Below are 12,973 nucleotides of genomic sequence, written 5' to 3'. Positions count from 1 at the left end.
CTCCACTTCTCCAAATTGCGTGACTTGGAAGGTGAAGACATGCCAGCATAAAAAAGGAGAGGCCATACCATCATCCTGAGAAGTGATGTCCCTACTGCTACTGCGAGTAGATCTAAATCGGGAAGACTCCGCATGATGCGAGGAAATGCTTGAGAAAATGCCATTAGGACAAGCCTTCAGTTTCGACAGTTAAATAACACTGAGAGAGTTGGCTTACCGAGAGAATATGGGTGAACAGCATCACAGGGTCCGCAAAGACTGTGAAATTGGGGAGTCGAAGCCCTGACCACACGAAGGAGAATAGCCTCGGTACCATCAGAGAACAAGACGTCTTGGTATGGAATCCACTAATCTTCGAAAGAAGGGGTAGTCCTTGTGTGTATACGAAAGCTAATGTAGCAAGAGCGGGAAACCATCTCGTCTTTGACAACTTCTTGACATCGGAATGTCGCTCGAGGATGCTGGCGTTTTGGGAGTACAAAAGGTAAGTCAACAGAATATACGCAAAGCATAGGGATTCCCTGACTCATTTCAAATTGCCAAGCACAATATTGAGGATAATACACTTCAAACCCAGGACAAAACTTGCCATCATCAGAGAAGAACAGGGGTAGATCCGCAGAAGTAAGAGCCTGTATCCATAAATCTTCGTCCTCTGGATATTTTCCTGAGGTAGGATCTCGAAACCAATCGGAAATGGGGTATAAGCCAGAATGAAGGGCATGATCAAAATCCAAAGACTCTTACTTAGTCGAAAGAAAGTATTTAAGGAAGAAAGTGAAAGGAGAGAGATGTGAAGAGCATTGCCTCGATGGCTTGCAGAGGATGGTTATACTGAAGCTATCAGGACCAAGAGGATGAGAGTTCATCTCGTACCATCGCTGGGGGACTTCAGGAAATGCATTAAAAAGGGTCAGAAAATATAATTTGATCCGAGCCTGAAGAAGCCAAAGGGGTCTGAAAAAAGGGTCTGGATGCTCAGTTATAAGTAAGGATTGAAAATCAGTAATAGACCTGTACAAGGCGGCGAGCATCATCTTCCCGAGAAGTTGGTCATTCTCAAAGGCCAAAGTGACAGCCAAAAGACTAAATTCCTTGGATATGAGGTTTGAGGGAACACAGAACACATACCGAGAAAGCCAATATAGAAGGAATGCGGCATGCTCTTTCTTAGAAAAGTCACCCCCACTGTACATGAAGCGCCTTACAAAAGCTTTAGGATGAAAATCCAATAAGCTCGGGTCATGAAACATGCGAGCCTCACAAGAATATAGAGTGAGTGACTCATCACTGTATGGCACGAGACCGGTCAAAGCATGAACGTCGAGTAAAGTGACGGACATGGGGCTAGCCGGAAGAAAGAAACAATGAGTAGAAGGCAACCAAAAGCAATAGAGACTGGCAAGCATATCATAGTCGACGAAAAGAGGAATGCAACAGAGTTCGTGTGCTCGGTGAATTTGAAGTTTCTTCCATAAGGGTTCCATGATTGGTTTGAGACAACTATATCGAGTGAAAAACACATGATTGAAGGCAGGCAAGAAATCAAACCTTTTTATTAGTAGGAAGCCATTGCCAGTCGATCAAAAGCCCTTGCTGAAATGGAAAGCGCTCTCTGAAATACCGAGGGAAACATTCGTTGAAGAGTAAAGGTGGAGGGAGAGCCTTGAAGTAAGGGCCGACTATGAGTTCAGAAGGTCTGGCGCGATCTTCATCCATAGAACAGTCAACCGAGTTTACAGAATGTGTGGAAAGAATGCCTCTTTTCTCCAGACGACGTAAAGAATAGAGCCGACCAGTATAGGCGCTGGGATGATAGTGATTTCGGTTGGATGCTCTAGTATGAGGAGCCATGGGTGATGGAGAAAATATTGACATGTGGGTCCCGCGGACACGTGTCGCCATCTCAGACTTGTTATTTAGGACACGTGTCACCATCTCAGACTTGTTATTTCTCCGAGGTGAAATCCCTAGTGGTACCCAATATTTTCTCGGTTATTTCTCCACGGTGAAATCCCCAGTGGTACCCAATATTTTCTCGGGGTGAACAGAGAAGCGAGGAGTCGCAAAAGTGTGATAGTCAAAAGAAGACAAGCCGGAAAATAAATAAAGGTGGAATGAGGAAGAAACCGCCAAATGGAGAAGTTGAAAAGACGTAAAGTCCCGAAGGAACGTGGGTAATCGTGGCAGTTCATTTATGTCATGGGACACGTGGAGCGAGAAAAGAGGATTCCCGTACAAGAGCACTTATTGATGGATGTAATTTAAAAGACCGAAAGGACGGGCAAGCTTCGAGCTGTAGATGCGTCAGTGTCTAAATAAATATTAATGCCATGCAGAAGGGAGAGATAAAGAGCAAGGAGAATCAGCACGGTTTCATTATTCACAGAGAGGAATACATCTCTTCGATAACAGCTCGAAAGGAAAAAAACTCTTTGTCCAAAGAAAGGTTTTTGGCAAGGAGACCTGACTTGAGAACGTTTTGACGGTCCATGGCTATGACATAGTCTTGAGCTTCCTTAGTACGCTGGGATACCTTTTTGACCTTGGCATCAAGGAAGCGCCATGATCTGGTCATGTCGATTTGATGAACCAACAGCGCTCGGCGAGCTTCAACCAGCTTAGCTTCAAGATCAGAGACATCTTTGGCCAGGCAAGCTTCAGTGTTGACCATCGCTTCGTAAGATTTGAAAAGATGGTCGGCCGATCTCTTTTGCTTATCGACATCGGCAAGGAATGCTCGGGACCGCCATTCCGATGTGGCCAAAGTCTGGAGCTGATCGCAGTTTCTCTTGACAACCTCAAGATCCAAGATGAGCTTAGGGAGGTATGCCTCACAACGAGTGTGCATTTGATGTTGGGCACAATTGGGGTCTTCACACGGAGCGTTGAGAAGGACTTGAGCTTTTGTCTCAAGGAAGGGGTCTGAAATAATTGCTGTAAGTCCACCCTCCAAGATCTTGAGGAACTCCTAGCATTTTTCCTTAGCAAAAAGACCAGAAAGGTCATCATTACACTTCAAAGGGGTGATTGAAGGCGTTGGTGTAGCTTCAAGAAGCGCTTTTCAAACACTAGCAACGTCTTCGGGAAATGGGAGTGCAACTCCAGTAGGATCAAACTCAGAAGTTGATCCAGCAACAAAAGAAGCGGGTCTATGGCAAGAAAGCTGAAACCAACAAGCAATTGAGTATTGAAGTATACCATGTACAAGGGAAAAAGGAAAATCTACTCCCAAAGTGAGACTTACCACATAATCGGATGGTGCCACGATAGAGATTATCAGTACAATAGAAGGATATAACTGTTCTGAGATCATCGGTATAACAGTCGAAAGGTCAGATGCCGTACCCCGGGTTGGTGTGTCATCTTTTGGAGACGCGGAAAGCTCAACCAGACCTCGGGGAGAGCTAGGAGTTGATAAGACATGAGACATGCTCGGAATTAAGCCTTCGGCAGTCCCACTCGGGAGGAGAGTACTCAGAGTAGGCTCTGATCCATCGACTATATTATCACTTGGTAAATCATTAAACCCTGCGGTATCATCAGCACCCTCGACGAGTGGGGAATCCGGCTCTGAGACACAAGGGGTAGGAACTACCGGGGGAACATCATGTGGAACCAATGATAGCTTGGGCAATGGTAGTGTATCGGCAAGAGTGTTTTCCAGAGCTGGTTCTACGATTTTATTAACGTCAGGAGCGGAAGAAGAGCGGGAAGGCAAAGCAAGGGCTTTTGGCACTTCAGAGGTAGATTTGGACACGCGTATTCTGGTCATGGAAGCAATAGTACGCTCGGGATCTTCTAGGCAGAAAAGTTAGTGAGATACATGCAAAATTTTCTAAAGGAACAAACGCAAGAAAAAGGAACAGATACCAAGACTTAGCACCCTCTTCAGTTTCTTGCGGGAAGGAGAAGCTTGCGATCGTGGCAAAGTTTTAGGAGCCCCGAGGATAGAGCCCTTACCGACGACTTTATTGATTATATCATCAACTTCAGTAGCGAAAAGGGCATCCCGATAGCCATTCCACCAATTCTTAAAGCTTTCAAGAGCACTCAGGACAGGTGCAAACGACTTTACCGTAAGATTCTTTGATACTTCCATGTTGATCTTGGCGGCAGCAAATGAAAGAATCGGAGGATTTGGTAACTCCAAACAAGCTCTTTTCATTAGAAGGACAGTCCATAGAGTAGGGGGCAAGAATTGGAATACCTTGCATCAGCCCAAACTGCCGAGCACAGTACTGAGGAGAGTACACCTCAACCCCTGATTTCAACTTTCCCTTGAGGGATAACCTCAATGCCAGATCAGAGGCCACCAAAACGAGAATCCAAAATTTTTTGGTCTCTTTAGAACGAGGAAAATAGAAAATATCCTGGAAATCTGGACGAGAGAGCGGGCAAAAGTCACTGTCGCACAAGGATACCTGGTAAAACCAGTGAAGATAATATTTGAAGGCACCAATTACTTCAGGAATGGGACGCAAATGGAAGCTTAGTAGACGGGCTCTGACATTGTTCGGAAAATAAGGTCCAGCCTTGTTAGCCAGTGGGAGCGGGATTCGAGACTCAGAAAACAGAGAAGGAAAATATAGGTGAATCCAAGCCTGAAGAATCCAGAAGAGACCATAAAAGACCCCTGAAGTCGCTTCACCCATAGAGGCAGACGAAAACCCAATCCTCGGTACAGTGCAGCCAAGGCTAAACATCCCATAGCGATTGGCTTACCTTTAGACAAGTGAAAGGCCAAACGTCTCAATTCTTTTGCTACTTGAAGCGAGGGATAGAAAAAGAGGAATTTGGATAACCAGTAAAGAAGAAAGGCAACATGTTCATCTTCCTCAATGGCACCCGTTCGAGAAGCATACTCACTCAAGACACGAGCATATAAAGGTTCACCTTTTGGGAGGAAATCCCAATAAGAAGAGGAGTCAAACAAGCTAGGGTCCTCTCCCGGAGGAGTTAACCCAGAAATAGCGTAAACATCAAGAAGGGTTACCGACATAGGGCCTGATTGGAAAAAGAAACAATTGGCAGATGGAGACCAGAAACAAATCAACGTTGTCCACATACGCGGGTGACTGAAGCTGCTTTGTAGGGACCCAGATACTTTAAAAAGTCAGGCATAGAAGAAGGAGAAGACATGGTAGGACCAGGGCAAAAGAAGAAGAATCGAAGGCCACAAGGGAAGAAAGGTAAAAATCCAATCTTAAAGTAATCGTCAATGGCGTCAGGAGGAGTTTAAAAGGCGTTTGGGATTGAAACCCTACAAGATATCGGATTGCAAGGAAAGATTTGGAAAAGCTGAAAAGACATATACCACAGATATAGAGGATAAATATCAGCCAGTATAATCGTCAAATCGAATTAAAAATATTTCAAATCTTTTAAAGGGAGCATTTGTTGGTGCTCAAATTTGACTTATTGGGCCAGAAGAAAAGGGAAGACATCATGCCCAAATTGCTAAACAGTAAACTGGGTAATGAAGTCACATAGGGCCCAATGTATCGGATACCGAGAACTCGGTACTGGCAACCACTCGGGACATCAGGATAAAGATAAGAGCGGTTACCTCATTTGGTGCCGATAATATCACGAGATAGAAGAAGCGGTTATCGAGAAGAAGATCGAATAATTCATAATCAAGACAATAACTGCTTGGCAGCAGTTATTCTTTAGCGTTAGCTATAAATAGCAACTGGGAAAACATCAGAGGAGACCTTTTGCCAAATCAACTGCAAAACGCATACCTTTTTGTAACTTTGTTTATTCAATCGTTATTGCCAATTCATCTTTTATCGTACAATTTATCTTTAGAGCTTTATTTTCGTTCGCCATTAGCGTAGGATTCGTCGCTTCCTTTCCAAAACGACACAAGACCTAGTTTCTCACAAAAAACCGAAGATCTTCCCCTTCGGTGAAAGATCTTTCGTCAAGACCACTCTTGGCGAAACAACTTCTCTTTTGGTAAAAGGCCTCACTACCCCAGCATCGACCTTGCCCTGACTTTCATCTTGCTTGCTCTTGTCATTCTCCTAGAGTTGTATTCCATATCGTTGCTAGTTTCCTCATATTGGACCAATGTTTGGCTGAGCAAATGTGATAGTTCGATCTCACGGGTGGTCAAGCCTCTCCAATTGTTTAAACAGCCCAAATGGTCAAATTCAATGGGTCAATTCAGCCTTCTAATTTTTTTGCGTCCAGGAGAAAATCCTACCCTGCCACAAATTGCTGAAGCTGATCCATGTCCATGAGAAGCTAGAGAAGTACCATCACACGGATTACAAAGAACTACCAGATATCATGAAGGATTTTATTCATGGAAATCTCCAGGAGAAATTTTACAAGGACAACGAGCTAAAGTACGATCACAAGCACTTTTGCACTCGCGTGCTTACAGGTTATGGCAATCCTGGCCTGACTTGGACTACAGAGTTAGATTTTGACAAGTGCGTCTTAATTTGGCACGTTGCAACAGAATTGTGCTACTACTCGAATGGCCGAGACAAAAGTTACCCAGGTTTCTTGGAAAGTAGGCTGTTGTCTCGTTGCATGTTTTATCTCCTCGTCATGTATCCTTTCATGTTGCCCAGTGGGATAGGCCAGATCCGGCTTCGCGATACTTTCGCGGAAGCTGCCAAATTTTTTAAAGAAAAGCTACTCTTATCGCCTAGAAAACGTGGGCCCCTCCTGCGGAGATACCTGCAACAAGATTTCGCACTTGTTCAGGAGAAACCGAGAAACATCAGTTGAAAATGAAGCTTGCCAAAAAGCCTGCAGGATGTTGCTCGAAGTGAACACCGAAGTACCGCCCGCCAAAGTCAAAGGAGGCAGGAGCAAGTCCGTCTTATTCAATGGGTGCAAGCTGGCCTTGGGGTTGAACGAGAAGTATGATATTTCTCAAAAGTGGGAAAGGATTTCCAAGGTTTGGGCGGAAATGCTAGTTTGCGCAGCGAGTCAGAGCAGAGGAGATTGTCATGCCCGGCAGCTCAGGCGAGGAGGAGAGCTCATCACTCATGTCTGGCTCATGTTGGCTCACTTTGGCTTAACCGATCACTTCCAGATGATGCAAGGACACGCCATAGCTAAGCTTATTCTGCGATAGTTCATCTAAGTATTTAGCTATAGCACGGTTGTAGTCGTTTTTGTGTGATCATGTAGTTATATGCAAAAGTTCAAACTCATGATTGATGGACATGTATAGTTTCTGCAAGTGTTAAGCATGTCGCGTGAAACGAGTTAATAGTCAGTTACTAGTTTTAGTTCCCTTGTATGATAGTTTTCATCGAAGTTCAGTCTTTATCAACTTTTAATTACAGAAAGGAGGCAAGGGAGGGAAGACGCCTTCATTTATAACAAATCATAGTAGTTGATTACGTCTCAAAATTAATCTGTTTGATTCGAAGTCGATATGAGTCTGATGTTTTTGGGGCACTCGAAAACAGGGACAGACAAATTGAGAACGCGAGAAGACGCCCGCCTGGTGTCTGGATAAGTCCGGCAACTAGGCAAGCACCCGGCCTAGAATTGGCCGGGTGTCCGGCCACATGCAGTTATCATTTTCTCGAGAGGCCACAATGCGTATATAAGCCTTTTATAATTATTACATGTTATATGAGACAAAAAATAAAGAATCTGATACTAATAAAATAGAAGAGAACATTATTGTACGACAAGCGACATTAAAAATAATATTAACATCCAGAGCTGAAAAGACATAGTGCCCAATTGTCTAGGTGCCGGACACCCGGCCCCCAACGCAGACCCGACCTAGAAGTGTTTTAAAATTTATTTTTTATGTTTAGATACACAACTTGTGAGAGAGCTTTTAAGAGCCGTCATCCAAGTGAATTGAGAGTGTGGAAAAATCTCATTTCTTGCGATTGATTCTTGTGGGTTTGGGTGTTATCTCGGATTGGGATACACTTATGAATAAGTGTGATTGAGTGATTGTAATCTTCTCTGTACCAATCATAGCGACACCATCTCATCAATCCAAGGAATACGCACATCGCTGCACCATGTGTTTCACCGAAAATATTCCCGTGACAAAATATAATTCATCGAAAGTCATTTTTCGATTTTTAATTAGAGGAGACCGGGTTTTGTAACTAATTTCGGACATGATATCCAGGCGTGAACAAAGAGCTTGGTTGTCTTGATCAATAACACAAGTTTCGTACAGTAACGAAATCTGACTTATCTTCATAAACAATTCAGACAAATCCGTCCAGTTACTGACTGGCAGCATCCGAATTTCATCAATGCATCATTACAAAGCTACTGGCTTAGAAAATAAACAGCTACAGCTATGGAAACTAAATGTACGGTACTGGAAAATAAAGATAATTGAAAGACAGCATTTTGGTATGTGTTCGTGGAGGGGGGGCTTTTTCTAGCTATCGGACACTATTGATAATATGAACTTCATAACCGCTTTCCGATACGGTGTTTAATAATCACTGTCGATCTCATCTTCGCCATTCGTCTAATGACATCTGTACACCAACTATCATCGATCTTATCTTTTTGTTCTGATATGTGTCCTTTTCGAGGCAATAACCGTCATCGAACTCTTTACATCTTGACACATGTCCTCCCCGAGGTAATAACCATCATCGAGCCCTTTTCGTCTTAACACCTGTCCTTCCCAAAGCAATAACCATCGTCGAGCTCTTCTCATCTTGACACCTTGTTTTCCCTGAGGTAATAACCGTCATCGAGCTCTTTCCGTCTTGACACCTGTCCTCCCCGAGATAATAACCATCGTCAAGCTCTTTTCATCTTGACACCTGTTCTCCCTGTCATCGAACTCTTTGCGTCTTGACACCTGTCCTCCTCGAGGTAATAACCGTTGTCGAGCTCTTCTCATCTTGACACCTGTCCTCCTCGTCATCGAGCTCTTTCCATCTTGACACCTGTCCTTCTTCTTTTTCTTGTTGACAGCTTCGGTGACTTGGGCTCCATATGGTAATTCTTGTCGACAACTTTTGGTACGGGAATTCAAGTGACGATTGCTTCCTATACAATTCCAGCTTTCCAATTTCAAATTCTTAAATTTCCCGCTGGGATATTGCAGTGTTTGCCAGCTATTTGCTTACATGAGCAATCCTCTATGGACTATGTCATCCCTCAAGTTTATTTTCATTTATTTTTGTTCTCGACAACCTAATTAATTATGGGTGTCAACATATGCCCCTTTTTTAAAGAATTAATTAGATTTAATTCTTTTAAAGAAATATACGCAGCTTCGTCATTCTTGATCCTGACGCTTCGTAATTTACGTTCGCTTGATCTCCCTACAACGTTTCACTTTACTCTGACACGTCATCCCGATCATTTATGGCTTGGCAAATCTTCATGATGATAGATCATCTGAACCGTCGTATCTCGATGACAAAAATCAAAACTTTAGTTCTTCATCTTCTCTGTCGTATCTCGACGATAAAAATGAAAACTTTAGCTTTTTGTTGACACCTAAATTTTGGCGACCCAGTTAGTTAATTTTCACATAAAAAATTAGGGATCGATCTTGGTCTCTAGAAAAAAATATTAATGCATTTGCATAGGCTCATATGGTTACATTTGTATTGGACCGGCGGTGGATGGACTCAAGTGAACGGCTCTAAACTCAATGAAATTGGACTAAGCCCGTGTTCAAGAAAATTCTTGGCCCGGCCCATGAGTATTATAAGAGCCGAAATTTTCCCATTGGATAATTGAGTAATTAATCTTGATTATTATTCAAACCTTGGAAGATAATTTTTCGATTTGATTTGACATTATCAGGATTCTAAGAGATAATAAAATTTTCATATCAGTAAAGTGTATCTCTTAGAATTTAAAATTGGGAGTTTTGATCTAAACCTAGCACTGTATAAAGGGAGACCCATTCACGTTCGAGGAGACACGTTCAGAGACACACGGCCATAGAGAAGAAAACGTGGGAGAGAGAGAGGGGCGCTTATATTCACGATACATGCAAAGAAGCTCCCCCTTGACTGCCATGTGTTGACTGCACTTCATGAACCATTGTGGCTTTATTTCCTGCGGGTGATATCACGTCCCACTCGGCACCTCCGTGCCTCCAACATCCAGAGTTGTCCCTACCTCAGCCCTTCACGTCTGAGACGCTGCTCCACCAATCAGCGAGCGCCCAGAGATAGCAGCCAGCGATCCCGAGCAGTTTCCAGTAATTCCAGACGATTTTCTGCAGATTCTCGGCGAGCTCATCCTCTCTGACGTTAAGCACATCAATCCAGCGGAACTAGTGCTCGTCGCCAGCCACCATAGCACCATCGCAGTCCTGGTCTGGCGTGTCTCGTTCAATTTGGATGACTCCCGGACGTCCTCCTTTGAATACCACAGCAACGTCAACACAGCAGCGAATTTCCAGTAGCGATCCAGCGAGCTCTCGACTTTCTTGCCGTCCTCGCTGAACCAAATCAGCTTCTTTCCAAGCCATCCAGCACTGGCGGCACCACCACCGTCGGCCACCACAATCTAAGTTGCCCCTGAGCCGCCGTCGGTCACCTGCCGTTGGCCATCCCGCGATCCGCAATCCCGATACACCGGCGATTCAAATTTGGAAAATATTCGCAAATTAGGTAAGATTGTTATCCAAATATCTTTTTAAATATTCAATCTCTTGACCTTCGGATATTTTGAATATTTGGTGAATATTCTGTGGATTGCTAGATATTTTAGGGATAATATGTCCGATATCCGCAATATCCTAAGATACCCCAAATTAGGAGTTTTTCCTAATTCAGCAACGTGTATGGACGACTATCTGACCTTATCCCTAAGGTACGATATGCGGCGATACGGAAATCGTTATCTCATCCATAACTACTTGGATGCGATAATAGATTTTATTTGCTTTCCAAATTCAAATAATCGGCTCTCTGTCGATATCTATAACCCTATAGATATGACCGTTAGTTCGATTCTCTTTCCTAATTCGAATTTGATAAGAAGAATTTTGTGGATTGCGTGGATTGTTTTGAGTGTGGTCGTTATCTTTGTTTGATTGCTTTCCTTTTAAATAAAGAAAATCCAAAAATATGTTAGTTAGGATTTAAATTAGAAGTTTTGCATGCTTAGGAAATCTTAAATATATCCAAAAGAGGAAGATAATTATTTGATTTAAATTGGGCCTTAGGGTAACATATTTCCTAGTTTAAATTAAAAATTGTTTTAATCTTAGTGGATTATTTAGGATATTTAATTATTTTGAATTTTAAAAAAAAAAAACCAAAAAGAGGCCACGTTAGTATAGGAAATTATCTTTTTTAGAATAGATTGCATGTTAATTTAGACATTTTTTTTTTCTGAATTTCATGTAGAAAATACCAAAAATACATCGTTTTCCGTCATTAGAATTAGGTCACGTCGTCGCGTGACATATAGTTCGCATGTTAGGTTGCATGAATCGCATGTCATTTTTTGTACGTCATTGCATATAGGTTAGTTTGCATTTTAATAAAGCGCAAACCCTAAAGAACACTTTGAGTGCCTTGCTTTGTTAATTAGAAATCATATTAGGATTGTCTATATGATTTTCTACTAACAATGCAGATGCTTTCGTTGCTTTAAGGTACGTTATTCTCCTAATTTGGCAATTTATTTACCGCTTTCTTGGGTGTTAAATTGGTGATTTGCGCACCCGCATGAACACCTCACATGTTAGTGATTAGGTAATAAAATGGATCCAGACTGCCTACATAAACATTTTTTAAAAAGAAAAGGTATGGAAAGGGTGTTAGACTAGATCTAGCGTAATCAAGTTCCCGAGCTTAGAATCTCTGGTTCGTAGGAATAAAACATATCTCCCTATGTTTTATTTAGGTTTCTAATCGACTTACCAAAAATAGATTAGTGGCGACTCCAAGCACGAAAACTTTTGCATGTGAAAAACTTAAACCCTAAGTCGCGAATTGGTAGGGCTTGGGAGGGCCCGAGTTAGGCTTAGTCTTAATAATCCATTAGCCTGATAAATTTTAGGTTGCGACACTTTTCATCTTCTCCTTCGATTCTAGGTTTTCTTCATCTTCCATGAAACTCTTTTACTTAGTTCGTATTCATGGATACTCAGTACTCTCCCGAATCGTATATTGAAAGGTTTGATTGTCTGCAAGAAGATGAAGATTCCCCAAACTGTCATCTTCGCCTATTACATTTGGTCAACGAGTCCTCAGATCAACTTATTCTTGGTCCCTATTTTCGCAATCATCAGCAAATCCCGGCTTCTCTCCTCCCATGCTTTCCAAGGAAAGCAAGAGAACTACTTCCTATACAAAAGTTCTCAATTGCGGACATTTGGTTTGCAGAGACCCAGCGATTTTGAGGATTTCCTTCCTCCGAGACGGGGATTCACCGCTGGTATGCGAGACTGAAGGATGATTTACCTACCCAACTTGCTTGGAAGAGAGCCGGCATTGACGTGGCTTTGGAGGTCAGCATGCTGTCGTATGACTTAAACTTAGGGCTTTTTAGTGCTGCTATCAGTTTCTGGTCCCTTTCGACTAATTGCTTCTTTTTCTGTTAGGGCCAATGTCTGTTACTCTTTTAGACATATATGCCATTACTAACCTTCCCCCGATTGGGACCCTTATAGAGGACATGGCTTTACTATCAGTAACTCTTATTCCTGAAGAAACCCTTGCTTACAGCAAATTTCTCGAAACATATTTCCACAATACTGATCCAATAATCCTCGATGAACGCACTCTCTTTCTCCTTTTCTGGTTGTCCAAATATGTCTTCTTGGCTTCTACGCTGAAAGTCTCCAAAGAGTTTTTACTACTTGCAGCCAATCTCACTATGGGTATGACACTTGCTTTGGGTCCATTGATTTTAGCAGCTCTGTATACGGGAATAACTCATGCATCTCTATCAATGATGTCTCGGGAAGAAGGCACCATATTTGGACCATTTTGGATACTTCAATGCTGGTTGGTTCATTACTTTCCAT

The sequence above is a fragment of the Syzygium oleosum genome, unplaced genomic scaffold (genome assembly GCF_021117445.2).
Source record: "Syzygium oleosum isolate NSW1041296 unplaced genomic scaffold, Sole_v2.1 Sole_v2.51, whole genome shotgun sequence".
Lineage (NCBI taxonomy): Eukaryota > Viridiplantae > Streptophyta > Magnoliopsida > Myrtales > Myrtaceae > Syzygium > Syzygium oleosum.
Note: the sequence above shows the minus strand (reverse complement) of the source record.